The following is a 7,784-nucleotide window of genomic DNA, read 5'->3' as shown; positions in this document are numbered from 1 at the left end:
CCTGTGCTATGGCCGGGGCTTTATATTTCAGCCTGTTGAGGCACTACCGATCGTTTAGGGGCCCGCCGCGTTGATCTTGGATTATTTTTGCTTGTTCTGGGGACCTTATACTTCCACTTTGCTGGCCTCCTGCGGCACCTATAATCGCTCAGGTTCCGTCCCTTTTGGTCTTGGTGTCTTCGTCTTAGAGCAGCAGTGGAATATGCGCCGCTGAATTTTTACGCGCAATTGCCGAACGTAATTCTACATGCCGCCGACGTCGTATGTGTCATTTCCATTGGCTACTGAGTGTGTGACACTTATTATACCAGTGCATCACATTCTTAACATATGTTGAATGCTAGGACATGTCGCACTCCTTTATGGCGAAGGAAAAATTATGCGTTAGTTATCATCCATCAGCTGGTTACATCGCCCAGCCTGCTTGCCGTAAATACATGAGCTAGGAATCGAGTCCATGCTTGGTTTGAGAGCTGTTGGCAGCCAACTCAGGTTTATTTTGCCTGATGTTCCGAAACACTTGTCCTCAAAATCACAGCATTTAAAATGATATGTAGAAAAAGTGAGCTCTATATGCATGCATACGTAGCACGCCTAGCTTTATAGGCCTGTGCACAATAAGAAACGTTTCGTTATCTACTGAATAAATGAATAAGGAAATCTATATGTATACATATATACCCATATATATATAAATATATATATATATATATATATATATATATATATCGCACACGACTTGTCTTAAAACTATATATATATTAAAGCTATATATATATATATATACATATATCGCACACGACTTGTCTTAAAACGTAATGGCCGAAATGCACGGATATTTTTTTGGAGGGGGCCCCAAACTCTAGGGGGCTCCACAATGTTGCGTTCCCCCCCCCCTTGACGAAATCCTGGATCCACCCCTGCCTCAAGTACCTCGTCAATGTAAAAACTCTGCCCCCAAAACAAAACAAAACAATATGCAAGTGAGAAACCAGTCATGCCCGCTGACTCCGTTCCGTCTCTGGATGTGCTCTTGGATGTACTTAGGGTCGCATGGCAGGGCAATATACGAATACATGGACAAGAAAGCTGGGACCATTCACACAAAGCTTCAAAACCATGCCTTAAATGGATCACAAACGGCATGCCAGAATGACGCGGGAGTCTGAGATATCCCTTATTGCGTCACCCTGGGCGTCACCAACATTTGAGACATTAAGGGGGGGGGGGAGCAGTGGCCGCAAGTGGTAAAGCTGTGGTGTTTACACGGGGCGCAGCAGAGGAGGGAGGCCGTTCCCCGCCCCACATACGGTCGACGGGATCTGGTGGCTCGCCCAGTGATCGTTCCTTGTCCGGGAATGCATATGGATTAGTCACAGTGCACGGGATGCTGATCTGCATTCAAAGTTACGTTACATGACGGCTTTTGCGCACGTACTTTTGTGAAACGAACTTTTGCGCGCGTACTTTTGTCAAACGAACTTTTGCGCGAGTGTTTTTGTCGAACGAAGTTTTGCGCGCGTACCTTTGTCAAACAAACTTTTGCGTGCGTACTTTTGCCAAACGAGCCTTTGCGCGCGCTTTTGTCAACCAAGCTTTAGTTCTGACACGGCACGAGCTTTGTGCAGTTGTATACCTGCATCGGCAAATTAACTTTTAGGGGACACTTTTTCATACGAACTTTCTGCGACCTTACTCTAAGCGAACTTCTGCGCTTACGAGCATTTTGTTATGAACCTTTCCAGACGGACATTTTACCCAATACTGGGATATTCCTACTTTATTGCCTGATAAGTGTAGCTTACCATTTCACCTTACTGATTCTTAAGCTACAAAAAAGTTTTTGACCGTGACCAAAATATTCTATCAATTCAAGCAAAAACAGCCATTCGGACAAAAATGCGGCTGGAATTTGTAGAAAGTTGTTCGGGCCGCAGCTGTTGCTGTGGATGTTCTGGAATTATTCAGAGAAACGTTGCTGATATTGTGATAAAAGAGCTCACTTCGAGAAGTTTGGATGTTGATATTGACAATGGCTGCAGATGGTGGCTCTTTTTACGGCTTGACTGAATATACTATTCGATTGCCTTCTCACGGTCTTATCACCCGAAATCACAACCCAACTATGGCGGGAACAATGGCTCAAAGTTTCTTTCCAAGCTCCTTCGTACAAGAGCCTTTGGTAAAAAGCAAATCAGACTCGGGTCAGGATAATTTCCGGGGCCTTAGTTACTGTGAAATTTCTGCCCTCGTCCGTTGGCATCCCGCCATCTCCAACCTATCTTACCCTCTTTATCCTACCTTAGCTTTTCACATCGTGCACTTTTGACGTCGCGAAATTTATGCCCTACGTGATTCATCCTGACAAACTTAAAGTGCACAAACTTTATTCTACGGTCAAATGGCTGTCAAACTTTTGCGTACTTTCGTCCGCATCACGTCTGAGAGGCACCCTGTCCCATCCTGACATCTGGTGGCCCGTTACAGGCCGCTAGATGGCATCAGTGTTTTATAGCGTGCGTGCGAAAGAGATTGCGTAATTGGTGATGTATGACAGACATAGGCGAGTTACATATCTTTGAAGCATAGGGTAGTATGGGCTGGGACTTGCCCTTCATTTGCAATCATGTGTTGATATGAAGAACATTTTGTAAGTGCGTCCTCACTGTCTCCTGTGCTCCCGTGATGATGTATTGCGTGCGCACAAAATGCGGCAAATGAGCGAAACATTGATGAAATGATCCGAGATTTGGGCTCTTTTTCATGATCAGCTGTGTGACTCAAGACGAAGGGCGTGTGCTTCACTGAGCGTATTTTACACAGACATAGGTTTCTTATGTCTGTAAGTTCCTTTTTATCCTGACTCAGATAAAATGGACATGCATCCTTTGTCAGTGCTGCGTGGTGGATTTTCAACAAAAAAAGAGTCAGAAGGGTTTGTTTTCTTTTCTGTGATTACATGCACAGAAAAGAAAAGAAATAACGTGAATAAGACATGCAAATATGGGCTAATCTACGACCAACTAACTCGTATCGTAGCGCGAGGAGTTTACATACCGTTCTGCAGCCTTGATTGCGTGACATTTTTGTCACCCTAGAATGACCTGTACCATTCAATAATCCTGCAGCAAGTCTATGGCGGGCAGCTGCTATCCAGATTACTCTCTCTCTCTCTCTCTCTCTCTCTCTCTCTCTCTCTCTCTCTCTCTCTCTCTCTCTCTCTCTCTCTCTCTCTCTCTCTCTCTCTCTCTCTCTCTCTCTCTCTCTCTCTCTCTCTCTCTCTCTCTCCTCTCTCTCTCTCTCTCTCTCTCTCTCTCTCTCTCTCTCTCTCTCTCTCTCTCTCTCTCTCTCTCTCTCTCTCTCTCTTTTGGGGACGCCATTACTAAAGTAGAGTAGAACTAAATGGAGTTAGTAGAGAGTAGAAGCTCCATGTGTCGACGATCTATCTCAGACCCCTTTCCATCACACTCGAGCCTAAGTCAGCATGGCTAGATGACTTCGGTAGCACTGTCTGCAGTGACAGAGTGAGGAGGCTCAGTAAAATGGCTCCGGTTTCCTGTGTGTGCCTTGCCTAACAAGCGTCTTACCTCCCTCCCAGGAGGGAGGTAAGGCACTTGTCTCACACCAGAGACAGAACCCACTAACCCAAGAGCTGGTAAGTGCCGGGGCACATGACAATGCACGCATTGTTGAGCTGTGGGACAGTTTTAGCCCCCTCTCCCACCCCTTTCCTCGTTCCGCCAGTCTCCGGCGTCTCGAGAATTGACTGCGGCAGTGTTTTTAATGCACCCTTGCAGAAGACACGAATAGCCTGGCAGATCAAGTCGAAAAATTCAACACGATCACTCGCCATCACTGACTATCGAACAAGACTGCCGGCACAGGTGATAAACATAGATTGGATTGCAAGTTGTCAACTGATAATGCCAGCATTAGAAAGACGATCCGAAGTTCATCAAGTACATTTCACGGCTATGCTTGATGCGAGATGAACCCGGCTTTAGATCATCGTGAGCCCAAATTCCCCTGGCAACTCGCGGATTTTATCAGTGCAGGAGAACACGCCGAGCACCGCCCCGAGCGACCACGGCTCGAGCACGGAACGCGATTTTCAGAGTCCCAGCGGAGTCGAAAAAGGGTGGGCCAGCACTGGTGCTTCACGCAAATGCCAGTTTGCTTAAATAGTTAATAAGACATGAGCACCTATGCTTGGGAACGCGATACGCTAGCATATCTATTACACCGCGGCTAGATACGCTACAGCAATACAGCGCGTGTGCATGGAATATGGCACACGGCATGCTGCCGAAATATAATTGCGCTTTTCTCCCATCGCCAACCTGTTTGGATGTGCAGTAGTGGCCCGTGGTCGCGTTCGTCGAAAGAGAACTCACTGACACATCGGAAGAGGTTCATTAACCCGTCAGCCTTGGACCTGGTGCAGGATCACTGCTTGGCGTGTGCTCTTTATGCACGTTACGTGACTCGAAGTGGAAGTGAAAGCAGTCCTATTAAACTCATTGTACATGGAGGCTTCACAATCCGCTAATGTCAAAATCCGATTAAAACCGTCAAAAATGGCGGTGCAGATACGGCAGGCAAAAAAAAACTAACACCGATGTCCAAAAGACATCAGCAATTTGACCACTGCCGGTATCCTCGCTGGAAAGGTCAGTCCACCGTCTTGCCCACCTCACTGTTCACACCAACGTTCCAATCGCAATAGAGATAGGAGCTAGGGTGATTGCTACTACAAGTGCGCTGCCGCATAATCCGTCGCTGCATCTGCGGAAGACCCACTCGCATCAACATTGCTGATGCGATGCCCTCGCGCTGGCACGCGACGGTCTTTTGCGACGCCCCGCGCTTCTTGTTTAACCAGGCCGAGACCGCCATTCACCCAAGTTACTCTGAAGCCGCACCAGCGGCAGGGTGAGACCTCTGACCTGCCCCCGGCTGGCTGGTGCCGCCGGCGGTCGTCCGTCACTGCAGGCTGCTGGTGGGTTGAGCAGTTAGAGTTCTCACCACCGTGTTGCGGACTGCAGGCCGCAGCGGACAGCGCGTTCAGGAGGGGGGGGGGGGGAGGGGGCAGCCCGTGTGGGTGTCCGATACGCTGTCTGTGCTCGTTCCTGAACGTTGACTGCGAGCATGTTACCACCAATACTGAGTCAGTAGCAGTGGCGTCACTTTCTGGAATTAGCCGGGTGGAAGGGGTTCTGAACCAACAAGGTTGACCTTATTTGCTACAGACTCTTATTTCTCCCTGGATTTTGCACACTTTGATTTATGTCTCTGAAGACAAAATACAATTTTTGTCTGTTCCAAAATTGTTTTACGTTGAGGGATGATTTCCCATTTAAACCCAACATGACACTGACCATGATGATCTATGACGATGATACTGACAGTGATGCGTTTAGGCTACCAGTTAGCGTACCAGCACTTGTTACATTTCATTTGACCAGTATGCCTTTTTTGCCTATATGCATCGGGGGGGGGGGGGGTCAGAAGAGCATTCAGGGGACCCAAGTGAGCATTGGAGGGTTGGGGCAGCCCTCCCGAAATATGCAAAGTGACACCATTGAGCAGTAGGCATTTTCAAGTTTTTTTTTTGGGGGGGGGGGCATTTCACCGGAATGCTTTGGAGGCACACGGTTCTTAAATCTAGGAGCCTCATTTCGCTCTCTGTCAACTGAGTTTTTGGACGTGTTGTCGCTGCAAGTTTTCCGGAAAGATTTAGAAACATTTTGTTACCATGTCGCCTGTGACAAGATTGATGTCGCTGCTTAAAGGTTTAGATTGTCGTGATACCTTGCACCACGCACGTGACTTTGAAGGCGATAACAAGAATCCATTAGGACTGTGGTCACCTATGTCGAGATAACAGCCGCATGCGACAAGACATTTTTCGGCTTTGCGGCAAAATAAATCGGGATCTGGCGGTGCAAGGTGATGCAACCGTGCCTGCAACATCGGAGCGGGTGAGCTCTACGGAAGTGGGTGCGATGCGTTCTCAGTCACCTACGGCGTTAAGACTCCGGACCTTTTCGCCAGATTCGCACACCAAATCTGGAATTGAGCGGAAAAGCTTGTCAAAAAAGTCACACAGGTGTTGTCTTGGGCCAGCCAAGTGACGCTCGATAAGGTTTGAACAAACCAGCGAATTGTAAACAAGCCCGTGGGCTGTGCCGTGGTGCGGCCCACGCATTCGTCTGCGGTCGGTGCGGTGACTCATTATCCAGTCCATGAGCTTGCTCGGAATAGTCATGAAAGCGTGCACGGGTTAGGGCGGGTATTACTGCAACGCCAGTCGTAGTTCACCATGACATGTGTCATGGTCAAGTTTTGTGAGTGGTATTACTATGCATGAGTAAGATACCTGCTTATGCCATAGATTCTTACCAATTCTTTAAAAATGATGACTGGGTGCGCTATAGTTGACACTTTGAGTAAATATTATGAAACCATAGTTTTCAAGATCACCTGCCAGTAAAACCAAGGGTCCCATACCAGCAGCGTGCTTACTCCGCTACGTGAAAATACCAGCTATGGAGCTGGGCCGCGGAAAGCGTTCCTAGGGTGTGTTACTTGTCTGGAACGCTCTTGTCGACGCATAAAATGCTGTTGGCAATCGGCAGCATGACATTTGACATATCATAGCTTTATCATGAAACGTAAGAAATATTGTCGTTTAATGTCATGTGTGTCCACTTTCTTACCTAAACCATATTATGATTTATTTTCTTAAAAATTGTGAGATGGGGTTCCGGTCCTCTTCTTAAAAAGATGCCACCCAGTGTCCAGTGCTGATTAGAATGCACGTCTTACACCTTCTGTTGCGTTTAACACTAAACCTGGATCAGGCGGGCTGACGGGGGCACAGATACTTCAACTGTAAGACAATGCGTGTATCTGCACGTGAAGTCTGAGGGGTCTTTGAATTACACTCCCGGGAGTGCTTTTTTCCACAGGACTGAGACAGTGCGCTATGTACATCCACCACACAAGTGAGACAGGGGCATTGGTATTCGAGCTTTGAAATACAGCCGGCCATTAACGTGATTTGCGACGACAGATATCCTCCGCAGCTGAGTGTGTCGTTAGGCCGCAGTGCCTCTACAAATACAACCTCTTTCAAAGACATTCCGAGACCTATGGCGAGCATTGCACGGTTCCGCCGAAGTCCGAATGGATTGGCACGTCGATGTGGTCAGACGGCACTTAATGCAGTCTGCGGTTTCCGGCCTTGAATGGGATTTGTCACCTCAACCGTCCCGGCAGGAAATGCCGATCGCCTATCGTGACGCCGGCATGCTGCCTGACACACACCTGCTGCAGTGTTTCATCTGGCCCCAGCCCACCGGCCCCGACTCTTGTGCTAATGCCAGGCTACCGGTGAGGCCTCTGCACTCGTATCTTGTCCCCTATCGCCGCCGCTGTTGTGGTTTCGAGGCTTCTTACAGCCGATCCGTGTTCGCTGTCCATCTGGTCCCAGGTGTGATCGGAAAGCACTCGGGCCTGCCAGATGTGGCTCTGGAAACTGAGCGACATTCGGCACAGAAGTCGAAGTTCTCAGGGCTGCGGTTCTGAGAACCCAGACCCAGCCCTCTGGTTGGACTGATATGGACCTAGCCTCTGGTTCTGACCCTCAAGCTCCTATCAGTCGCTTGGACTCTACGACTCCACGTAACACGCCCAACTGGTTTTGCACCTTCTTTGTTAATGTTGTGTTTCTTGTCATGTGTGCAACGACCGAGCAACCCTTTTCAGCCTACGCCCTTCAA

Source organism: Pollicipes pollicipes, unplaced genomic scaffold (assembly GCF_011947565.3).
Source record: "Pollicipes pollicipes isolate AB1234 unplaced genomic scaffold, Ppol_2.1 Scaffold_5724;HRSCAF=6776_pilon_pilon_pilon, whole genome shotgun sequence".
NCBI classification, from domain to species: domain Eukaryota; kingdom Metazoa; phylum Arthropoda; class Thecostraca; order Pollicipedomorpha; family Pollicipedidae; genus Pollicipes; species Pollicipes pollicipes.
Note: the sequence above shows the minus strand (reverse complement) of the source record.